The sequence below is a fragment of the Vigna unguiculata genome, chromosome 3 (genome assembly GCF_037176805.1).
Source record: "Vigna unguiculata cultivar grain cowpea cultivar isolate G323 ecotype 2 chromosome 3, ASM3717680v1, whole genome shotgun sequence".
Lineage (NCBI taxonomy): Eukaryota > Viridiplantae > Streptophyta > Magnoliopsida > Fabales > Fabaceae > Vigna > Vigna unguiculata.
In genome coordinates, this window is record NC_140794.1 from 43958709 (window position 1) to 43971611 (window position 12903).

Sequence of the window (12903 nt, forward strand, 5' to 3'; positions counted from 1 at the left end):
GTGTATGTTTGCGAAACTGCTGATTACATTAAGTGTCATGTTACATATGACTCCAATAACTAGTCGCTGGAACTATATCAAACGACCGGGAACATTAGGATAATGTCATAAAAATTGAACTGGTCATAAATTCTGATTGAACCACATGAACAATAATATAATGGAATGTGCTGTCAGGATGGTATGCACACTTCTGTCGTGTTTGGTGTTGCATGAGTGAGTATAGAGTGATACATGATCATGTTCTTTTATGGAAAACATCTTTTATGGAAAACATTTTCTGCAAATATTTTGATCGGGTGAGAGAAGAAATTTGATGGGTGCAGGAAGTAATTGCCCGTAGATTTGTGAGAAATGGTGAATATAGTTGGGAAGCTTCTTCTTCCTCCCTTTTTTTTTCCCTTATTTCTTTCTACAGTCATAAACTTGATAAAATGACTGTTTTACCTAGGGGGACAAAATTAACTTAAACTACAATTAACTACACTATATTAAACTAAAAATAAAAATAACTGAACTATTATAGTAAAAATTAAACTGCACTAAAATATTCTTAATAATTATATTATATCGAACAGTATCCTTTTAATTTTTTAATCAATCTTCAACTTTTATCATTTTTATTTATTGATGAATATTGTAATTATATTTTAATATCGTGTGTTCCATTATTCATATGACGTAATGTTACAAAATATTTTCAAACATTTAAAATAAAAATATCAATTTTGGAGGCATGATATTTTCATTGTGTTAATTAATTAAGGCTTAAATATACATTTGGTCCCTATTTTTGTTGATTTTATTCAATTTGGTCCCTATTTTTGTTTTATGTTCAATTAGGTCCTCATTTTCGTCAAATTGTTGTCAATTTGGTCCTTTTCACTAACGGTGTTTAAATAGTTAACGTTTTTTAACATTACATGCCACGTGTCAGCTCTTGGTTTTTTTGAATTTTTTTTTGAATTTTTTTTGAATTTTTTGAATTTTCTTAATTTCAAAAAAATGGTCCACGTGTCAAGTCACAATTGTGCCACGTGTCAATGTTAGTGCCACGTGTTAGTTTGTGGTAGTATTATTTTTTTTGTTCAATTTAGTCCCTATATTCATTATTTTTGTTCAATTTAGTCCCAATTTTTATTAAAATAAATCAATTTTGTCCTTTTCAAATTGACACTAAATTTAATATCTTTTATACAAATTATATTAATATCTTTTCTAAAATTGACCTTTAAATTTATTATTTTTTAAATTTAATTATAAATTATTAAATTTAATTATAAATTTAATAAATTCTTATATTTAATTTCTAAATAGAATATAATTATTTAAAATATTATAAGAATATAATTATTAATTTTTTTGCTAATATTTATATTCTAAAATATTTTTAAAATTGATATATAAAAATATTTTAAATATTCAAAATATTTTAGAAAAATAAACTAATATTTGTAAAATTAACATTTACATATAAAATATTTTAGATTTTAATATCTAAAATGCAATAAAAATATTAAATATTTTAAATTTAAATGTAAATTTTACAAATGTTAATATATATTTTTAAAATTTTAATAATTATATTTTAATTATATTTAAATAATTATATTCTATTTAGCAATTGAATCTAAAAATTATATTCAATTAATAATTAAATATTATAATTTATAATTAAATTTAAAAAATAAGTAATAATAATGTCAATTTTAAAAATTAAATAGTTTTATTTTAACAAAATTTGGGACTAAATTAAACAAAAATAACGAATATAGGGACTGAATTGAACAAAAATAACGAATATAGGAACTAAATTGAATAAAAATAATAATACTACAAGAAACTGACACGTGGCACAATTGTGACTTGACACGTGGACACTTTTTTTGAAATTAAAATAAAATTAAAAAAATTAAAAAAAATTAAAAAAAAATCAAAAAAACCAGGAGCTGACACGTGACATGTACTGTTAAAAAACGTTAACTATAGTGAAAAGGACCAATTTGACCACAATTTGACAAAAATGAGGACTTAATTAAACATAAACGAAAATAGGGATCAAATTGAATAAAATCAACAAAAATAGAGACTAAATATATATTTAAGCCATTAATTAAAAAATATCAAATAAATAACAACTTCTTATTTATAATATCGGTTCATTTTGTTCGGTACTAGTTTTATCCTCTTCTTCCCTGTGACAACCTCTTGTCTATAACATCATAACCCATGAAATATAAATTTTTAGTGAGCTAGATTTACATCACGATAGGTGTATTATATATAAAAGAAATGATTTTCTTCATAAGCTCTATTAACTTATTCATAAATTAAAATCAATAATTTACAGAAACTACATAGAGAACCTTTACAAATTAATTTATTTAATTTATGCGCAAACTTTATAGCTTATAAAAAAAGTTTGTTTTAAATTATTTTTTTTCTCTAAAAATATTTTTCCACCACTTATCCTTTAGGCTGAGACACACTTTTGGCTATCTTTATTTGCTAGGTTTCCTCTCTTACAGTTTTCCAATTTCTTTGGTACCCTAAAATCTCAAGCTCCAAAAACAATTTTTAGCTGTTAGTTATTTAAGTGTAAGTTATGCTTTCTACTCTTAAAATTGTATCTGCAAAAAAACAAGTACCCACAAATAGACAAAAGTATGCAAAAATTAAAACGAAATGATATTTTAATTCATTTTATTTTAATTTATTTTTAATTCAATATTTTAATTATCATTAAATCATCATATTACGTTATTAAAAAGAATTAAAATAAATGATCAAATAATAATTAGAATACTAAGTTAAAAATAAATAAAAAAATGAGTTAAAATTAAAATTTTAGAATTGAATATTTGCAAGCAAGGGTGGTGATTGATTGGACAACAGTGTCAAAGTTTTGACAGTGTTGGTACATATAAAAAAGAGTTCTTGTATCTTAGTCGCAACTGTTCACACGGTTAGATTTCAAAAAGATGTTAAATGTGATAAATGTGATGGGTGCAGAGACTCGTCTCTTACGTAAAAAAAATATTATTTGTTAGAACATTTTTCTATGTTTAAGATTAGGATTGAGATGTAAAAATATTTGATTCTAAAAAAATAATCGATTTCACTAAAGATATAATTCAACATGGACAAATATAGAATCAAGAATAATTTTATATTAAATTAAATTCAACTAATTATATTTTATTTTAAATTAATTTTAACTATATAAAAACACAAGTCTAATATTACAATTTCATCAATTTAATTCTTTTATATGTTACAATTCTTCGTATCATAAAAAATATTTCCTCAATTTTTATTCCCTTTTCATGCTGCTTCTTAAATCCAAATAATTTCAGTTTTCACTTATTTTTTTAATTCATCAATTTTTACTCCTTCGAATTTATTTTTTAATTCAAGCAAAAAGTGCAATGAAAAAAATCAATTTTTATCTTCCAATAACTATGTGAATTACGTGAAATGATACTTTATTATAAAAAGTATTTATTTAAATAAATTATTTATCAACATTTAAATTATTTTATTTAATTTATTATTTCAATATTTTTTTTATTTTACGTATTTGTATTATTATAATACAACATAAATATTACAATACCATTATGTAAAATCACTGATTAATTGTATTAGATAAATGTAAATAAATATTAATAAAATATTTATGATATTATTTTATATATTTTTTTATTAATATTTATTGCATATTTGAACAGTTTTACAAATCTCTTCTGTATAAAAGGTTTAAGATGTAATTTTTTTAGTTTAATTAGTGATTTAGTATTTGTTGATTTATTTGGTCCTTTTATAATTTTTTTGTTCAATTATGTTAAATTAAAGTTAATGTCTTATGTCTGTATATATCATGTGTCAATATTATTGTTACATAGTTATTTTCAATTTAGTCTCTATATTTAAAATCTTGATTCAATTTAGTTTATTTTTTCTTTAAAACGATTCAATTTTATTTTTTCCAAATTCAGATTAAATTAGTAGTTAAACTTAAATACATGTTAAAATAATATTTTGTTAGAATTTATATAAGGTGAAGTAATTTAATGTATTAATTCTAAAACATTATTTTAGCATGTATACATAAATTGTGATTAAGCTTAACTACTAATTTGTTCTCAAATTGATAAGGACAAAATTGAATCATTCTAAAAAATAGAGGATAGAATGAATAAAAAATTTAAAATAGAATGATTAAATTGAAAACAACTATATGTAATAATAACATTGACATATTGCACAATCATGACTTAATATGTAATAGTTTATATTTTTTTAATTAAAAAATTATAAAAATAAATAAATTTCCACAAATTAACATGATATGTACATAGATGTAGTGTTAGCATCCACTTGACAGAAAATACAAAATTAAATCTTTTTACAAAATTAGAAAAATAGACTATACAAAAAAAAAAAACAAAATAAACCAAATCAACAAATTAAAAAATTAATTTTTTTTCTTTTCCTCTTCGATGTCTTCTGCGTGGGTACACAAAAAAGGCGCGTTAAAGTGTAGATGTGAATTAATTTTTGAATTGAATGCAATTACTCTCTCACAAAATTGAAAACCATTTTTGGTTTGTGTAACCCTTTCTTCTGTTTTTTAAAGTGCAAAAAGTTGAAAATGCTATTCATTCATCATTTCTCCCTTCAAATCAATCTACTCTTTAAGCTAATTTCTTTCCTTTTTTTCTTCTACCTTTAGATTTTTATGGGATTAAAAGAATGAAAAAAGTAGGATTGTTTCGAGTAAGAAAATAAATAAAAACGGTAGAAATGGTTGAGATTTCATTTATATCATCATGGAAGGATTCTTTTACACATTTTAAATGTCCCATTTTTTAAATTTAATCATCCTTTTTTATTTAATCATTTTTATTTGACTATTTTTTAAAACTAAAATAACTATATACAATAAAATAATTATATGTAGAATAAATAAAAATTATCAATAATAAAATTATCAAATTTATTTATATTTATTTTTATAATTATAATAATAGTTTTATTATCATATAAAAAAGTGAATGCACTTATTCATAATATATATGTTTTCACTAGAAATAAATGAAATTAATATGATAAAAAAAGGTAAAATTAATTGTATAAAAAACAAATCATAATAAATTGATTTCCTTAGCCTCTTTGCATGAAAAGAAAGCATGACAATTAGTTTATTCAACTAAATTGTAATAAAATCTTCTTATATTAATCATAACAGGTAATTCAGATGATATAACAAAATAATAAATTTTTAATTTGTAAAAGAACAAAATTTTCTAAAAGAGGTTGAATTGAAATATAAATTTTTTGATTAAGTAACCGATAAAAGAATTAATAAAATTTCTATTAAAATATTCAAATTTAGAAATAAATTAAAACTAAAACAAAAAATAAATATATTTCCAACATTCAAAAACACAACGTTCAAAACACTGCTACACGATTAAACCATTGTATAAATATTTTAACCCTACTGTCAGCGACACTAGAGAAATCCGTCTCGCCTGTTATCATCTCTGAGGCACAAATACTTTATAATATTTTAGCTTTAACGTTTAATAGGATTAAATGTATTTTTAATTTTAGTAAAAATTAAATTAGTGTCTTATTGAAATTTTATTTTCATCTGATATTCAGACTTTAAAATTATGTGAATTTAATATTTTAATTACATTTTATTAACATTTAAATTATTTATATTTGATAATTTTTATTAAAAATTATCATAAAATATATTTAAAAAGTTAAATCAACTTAACAAAATTTGATTTAAAAGATTAAATTTACACAATTTTAAAATTAAGAGACTAAATTAGACTAAAATTTTAAAATATGACTAATTTTAAAATGACTAATTTTAATTTTTACTGAAAATTAAGAAACTAAAAATATATTTAATTCTTTTTAATATATTACAATTTCTTTTATATATTAATAGTAATTTTAATTAAAAATAAATAAAAACTGCTGCTTCAGTAAGCAATCAGTGCTTGGTTGTAATTTTGTCTTACGTTTTGGTTTGCTCTTCCTGACTCGTTCGGTTTAAAATTTTTTTTACTCTAAATTATGACACGCTTCTGCAATAAAAAAATGAGATAAATTCATTTGTATACAGGTAATAGTTTCAACAATTAGATATGAGTTAATAATATGGAAAGAATAAAGGATATAACATACTGAATATTAGTATAGGAAACATGTATATATTCAAAATTGAGCATGACATAGATTTCTCTCAACCTTCAAATAATTCCCAAATAAACATCACATTTGATCTTATGATTATGATCATTATTTGACAGTGACATTAACAGTAATCTGTCACCTTTCTCTGATACCACACTAAACAACGACACCTTTCAAATGAGACAAAATCAAGACACCACATTTAATATTGTTCCAACTAAAACTGCATAATCTACCAATTTCTATCATCATTTGATTATAATGAACACAAACTGATGTTAGGTGAGTATTTCAGACTTTGATTGATCACGAAAGCATGAGCTCTAGTTAATCACATATCTACTCATTTGGTTACAGACCAATTAAAATGCTAAGTTCTATCCATCACTAACATCATCCCTGTACAAGCTTTACATTATATACAATGACAGCAGAAAATTCAATAAATCCGAGCTACTTGCTTAGAAGAAGGTGGTGAGCAAATGCCTTGCCAAAGGGACCAACATCAGAAAATTACAGAATAATTACAGAAGTGTTCAAGATGAAGCACTTGCCGAGCTCCAATACTTGATCTTCATCACCACACATCATATGCTATGCACCAGCCAAAAAAGAAGTTAGACAAAAGCATGAAAATTTAACAGCTATTACATTACCTTGACAAAATGTTCACATAGCAAGCACTTCCACAGTTGCATAAAATTTGAAGTTGAAACCTTAGGAAAACCATGGTTAAATCTGCAAAAACCAATGTTGTCAAGAATGAGATCCTACTTAGGATAGGTAGGCGGTTGAAAGATCATAAACGTAGGAGCGTGAGACCGCTCCAAAATGTAAAAGTTCTACAAATATACTATATATCACACAAAAACAGAAAACAGGGGGGAAAAACCTACAAATAACAACATTAAAGCAAACCTAACTGAAATTTCATAATCATAACATCCAAAACAACTCATAATAAAAAGTCACACAATAGCCACCAGCCCCAGCCGCACTATCACCTTGCCCAGAAAAAGCAATTTTCCAGTTACTAAAAAGCTAAACAAAACACTAGACCAGCATCAGAAATGGGGAAGATGTGAGAACACATTCAGGAAATTCACATGGCAATAAAAGAAAGGGTCAAGAGAGATGGAGAAAGACAATTGAAGACAGCAAGGCAGATATGCAAGATAGCAGTCGGAATGACTGCTGTGACTTGCAAAAGGATTGACCACAGATGTGAAGGGCTTGACCACGAGATGGGTCTGTTTTGGAACTTAGTATTTAAGACCAAAAACTAAAATACTCCACCGAACATTTCATGTTACTCGAATTGGAACTTAGGCACCTAATAATACCCAAGACTCTATAAAAAAATATATAAAGGTATTGAGTATGTAATATGAATAAATAGCCGTAGTTGTTATTAATAAAGTGCTATGGTGCCCTAATCTATTGTTGGAAACTGGAAAGAAGTCACTCTTGGCCTGTTGCCGGTTCTATAGCTGCCATAATTGAAGCATTGAAGGAAGTGCGTTTAGTCCCACACTGATAAGGGTTTGTCCTAAATAATTGTTTTCATCAAATGCGTTTACTAACAATTGTTTTCATCACTGTTGACATATCTGATTAGATGCCACTTCTATATGACTAAATCTACAAATCAAAGAGAAAGCACGAGAAACTAATTATGTGTGAACTATTAAAAACATGGCCTCTTACAGCCTAATGTGACCATTTCACTCGTTGCGTTGTAGATTTTCCTATGTTTTTCGGACACTGCATGCCACAATTGCAATATTGTGGCTAGATCAAGTGATGTGATTCACAATTTCAAACCAAGGTGTGGAGTTTATAAAAAGGCCTTGGATTCTCTTCCTATAATGTCTAACTTTTGTTATGTGATCCTCCCAAGGTTCATATCAATCAATATTAAAGCCTTCCACCATATCTCTCAGTTGACATTGAGTAAAGTGGGTAGTGATATTGGCATTGTTAGTGTCTGTCGGAGATTAGTCAAAGGACCAGTGTACAACCAACATGTGAGGGCACCAGCGCTGCAGAACAGAACATGGTAAGATGCTAGGAACCAATCGCAAGGAATGGGACTTAAGTACCACATTAGAAATATAAGATTCTACTGTGGGGTTAACTAAGTGTCCATGACTCTTCCAGTCTCAGCAACCCGACCCAATCCAAAATTAACCTCCACAGATTGAAGTTTTAGAAACTAGACCTGATGTATTTCATATAAAAGTTCAAGCTACACATTGGGTAGCCACAATTCAGTCCAGTGTTATAGTTTTTAAACAATAATGTATCAAAGATTTAATAACAACCACGCCTAATAACATTAACTAGCTAATTATGTACAAAAAAGTTGTAATTTTGCTAAATCTGATCATTTTGGAAAAAAAATACAAAATAAGAATTTGTTGCTGACAATGCAACAGTAATTGATAAGCAATCTAAATTGGTCACTAAATTATTAGGTAGGGGGGACTTGGGTTTTGGACAATTAAAGTCACATGGTAGGAGGGAGTAAACGATAAAGTTATGCCATAAGCAAATAGTGGACTGTTTCAACAAAACACACGCCACATCTTTCAATAGCAATTCTATGGAAGCTTTAGGCTTGTGTGGATGAAGAATAGAACCACAAGAAAAAACTATTGTTGGTCTCTATAAATGATCTACCAAATTATCAATATCTCTTCTGTGACGAATCACAAGTTGAATAGCTGAGCAAGATGCAAAATACACAACTAAGAATGTCTTGTATATTCATTAGTTGCTCATTAAGAAACACATCCCACACATAAATTAAATCACCCTCAAGCAATATTTATGACGTCTTAAATAGTCATCATATAATATCCCCTATCCACTATTCAGTTCCTGACACCTATTTTACTTTCTGTAGCCACTAGCATGTATGATATCAGTAAAGGAAATAACACCAGAAAATTCAAGCTGGCTCAATTCATATTCCCCGTCACTGAGAAAGAGCTTGATCTAGAAATAAGATCAGTTTTCCCAAATCAAATAAACTTAAGCATGACAAGAATCAATCCCTCCATGTTTGCAAACTAAACTGCAACTAAATATTCAAAACACAGGAAGTCAATCATCAACCTCGCTGCAACATTTTTTCAGCATCCAAAGTACACCTGGACATTTGAAATATCACAATACCTCTATGCATATGACTCACCACCATTCGGCACACAGCTTGCATCGGAGACAGAACAAAGTACCAGACACAAAAGTAAGATGCAATCAAAGGAAGATAATCGTGAAAACAATAAAGCAGAATGACAGGATTAGGCTTTACCTCAGTTAACCATGCACAAAAATTGGCTTCAACATATTAGAAGTGCTTAACCTTTTCAAACCATTCAGTTACATATAGAGAGCTTCCCTGTCCACTCATCAGCTACACCATAATCAAGGCTGAGCTCTCTCATGGGAGGGATATTCTCCATTGCAAATAACATAAGGTGTGGGAACATCAAATTGTTGTGATCATACAGAACAAACTGAACCAAAACATTTGGGGATGAACTGTGGCTGATATAGCAAGCAACATTCCTCATTGTTGACACATCCAGAGAAAAATCTAAAGGAGGAATAGATGGATGTGATGGACGCACATATTTTGGGTCTACTTGAGACAAATTCCCCCATTCCGCCCATCTTTCTGAAAACCTATTCGGATATATCGACGAGTCACCATTCATAGCAAAGAGTTGCGCCTGCTCCCTAGTCAAAACAACCCCAGCAAACTCGCATATAAAAGTACCGGCTTGAATAAGGTCCAGAGACCTAACTCCCCAAGATGTCTGCAGGGACCTAAACACTTCCAACCTATATTTCAGTCCCTTCTGCGAAACACGATTACGACACTGGGGAGGACAAGCACAGAAAGGGCCACATTCAAAAATCAAAGGCTTCCCTTTCACAAGATGCCCCTGCAGAGTATAAGGAAAATCACCCCCATTTTTCCTAGCACAAAGGCATCCATCATCACAACCATTCACACACTCACAACCATTAGCTTTCCCACTCTGATGAAACACAAACTGTGGAAAACTAGTCCTTGCAAGATACTCATAGTTAAGAGGATCCCGATCATCATCTATGTCGTTAAAAAGGCGAACAGGAACATTCTCCTTCTTGTTGGATATATCAGCAGAAAGACAATGCACAGTATTCGAATCCATTTCACCCTTCCTAATACTCCTAGCTTCCATAAAAATAGCAGTTCCCATCTTAGCCTGCCCCTGAATCCTCGAAAGCTTAAACTTGTAAACCCCAAAACCAGACCTCCCCACTTCAAACCAGTAACCAGTAATCTTATACACTCCATCATACACATACACCTTACCAGAGGCAGAAGCACTCCCCTCATACTTCATCCCACGAATAACCCTCACTTCCACACCATAATGCATACTCCTTTCCAATGCAAGGTTCCCTGACTCCAACTTCTGATCAGCAATCTGCTTAGACGAATTCTTCCCCTGTCCTCCATGACCAGTGTAGGTTATATCCTCACCCTCATCAGAATCATCCTCATAACCCCCAGAAACAATCACACTGGTGGCTATAGGCTCCCCACTGGAGCTCATACTTGCAGGAAGATAATCAATGCCAGCCTGTATCTGACCGTGCAACCCAAGCACACACAACTCCATCCTAAAAAGGAACACATCCCCCACCATAATCCCAGGAATCGCCCCAACGATTCGCTGCTCGCGGTTCAGCCACAGTCCACGCTCCCGCATCAGTCCAGCAGCTCGCAGGTCCCCGCGGAGACGTCGCGTCCGACCCTCCACCACTTTCTCCTCCTCCTGTTCCACCTTCGGCGCCGCCTCCCTCGCCGCTGCCGCCGCCGCCAAGGCGGCCACCCGCCTCTCCTCCTCCACAGCGGTGTACACGCGCAGCGAGTCGTACACCAAGCGCGTGCGCCTCACCGTCTCCCGCAGCTGCGCCTGCTCCCTCGCCGACAGACCCATCACCCGCACCAGCTCCTTCTGCCGGCTCAGCTTCCGCCGCGGCGCCACGCTCACCGTGAGGTCCGCCACGGGGACGATCGCTCTCGAGGCGTCGCTCGCGGAGGACGACGAATTCGGGTCCTCCAGAACCGCGGAAATGACATCCGCAGAAGGAAGCGGGTGGGAGCATGCAGGTGCACCTGGTTGAGGTCCGAAGGAGTAGGGGGGGACGACGACATTGGTGCCTCCGAAGGCAAGGTGGAACAACTCGGTAACTCGGTTGAACTCAGTGAGTAGGTCTAGTTCGTCTCCGATATCGTCGTGGCCAGAGGCCCAGAAGGGTTCGGGTTTGGGAACTAAGAGTCGGGGTTGCGAATGTGAGTTCTGAGCAGGCGGCGGCGGTGGCGGTGGCGGTGGTTGTTGCGGTTGTGAAATGGCATTGTTATCAGTTGGAGTGTGGAAAGAGAGAGAGGAATCCATTTGGCAGAATTAATGGAAGTGATTTTGGGCGTGTGGGTATAAAGAGAAACCCAAAACGACGTTGGAAAGAGTGCGAAGTGTGTTATTTCTATTATTACGAGTTTGAGTTTTAGAGATGTCACAGAGTGTGAGTGACATTTGGAAAACAAACGCACTTTTCTCGAGACAACAATTCCAAATGCTTCGACTAAAGTCTTTACACTTTTCAACCATTCAAACGCTTCCTTCAAAACACTTTCAGAAGAAAAAAACAGACAACATTATTTCTTCTAAATTTATATATTTCTATTTTTCTTCTAAATTTGCATGAGCTTCAGATATAACATTCACATCGTTGAAATTTAAATTAATTTAAAATTTCAAACTATTGTACAAAATAAAAAATGACGGTTAAAAATAAATATAACTCGTTTAAAGTCATATTCAATCATTTATTACACTAGAAAGAATGTTTTTTTTTTTAGTATTTTTCATTTCTTAAGTTCTAATAATGGTTTTATTACTCTTTAAAGTTAATTTTTAGAAAATGTTTAAGATGGTTGACTGATTCACCCATGTTTGATCAAAACGGTAAAAATCGTAATTGGAAAGAATGCGACGAATAGCGATGAAAATCTGAAAAAGTAAGAAAGTGAAATATTAAAAAACGATAAACTTTTACCTGTTAAGATTATACTTTAAATATAACTATTATATAAAAAATATTTACATAGTCAACTATAATCTTTTAAAAATTTTCGTGAGAAAAGTATCATAATTTATACATACTATAATGCTTATAAATTTTATTAGTTATATATATATTAGGATCAAATAAATACTTAAAATAATAAATAAAATAAAATAATTTAAATATTAATATTTTGGAAAATATTTTAAATATAAATTTTTATTAAGGTTGTATAACAATATTTTAATTTAAAATTTATTTTAATTTTGCTTTCATTTCTAAAAGCATTTAGTATATTAAATTATTTTATAGTTTTTTATTTTATCGTTTGAATTAAATATTATATAATTTTTTTTATTTATTTACTTATTTTTAATTTATACACCTTTTTTTTTTCTTGTTCTGTACACTCTTACCATGATAACTACTTTTTTAATAAACTCTGCATTATATATAGTATGTGTTATGCTCAATTTAATTATTTTAATTTGTTACTTTGTAATGTGACGGTTTCAATTAGTGGCGTAAACAAACTCTTTAACTCGTGAAAAT

The 12903-nt window shown here is 30.0% G+C and overlaps 1 pseudogene across 1 annotated transcript; it reads right to left on the reverse strand.

The window, feature by feature from the left end:
* Window positions 1-6452: 6452 nt before the first annotated feature.
* Window positions 6453-11847, reverse strand: LOC114179978 (histone-lysine N-methyltransferase family member SUVH9 pseudogene; annotated as a pseudogene). Its single transcript, XR_014994076.1, has 2 exons — window positions 9539-11847; window positions 6453-6957 (listed from the first exon to the last, which is right to left on the reverse strand). The product of XR_014994076.1 is annotated as a histone-lysine N-methyltransferase family member SUVH9 pseudogene (transcript).
* Window positions 11848-12903: the final 1056 nt, after the last annotated feature.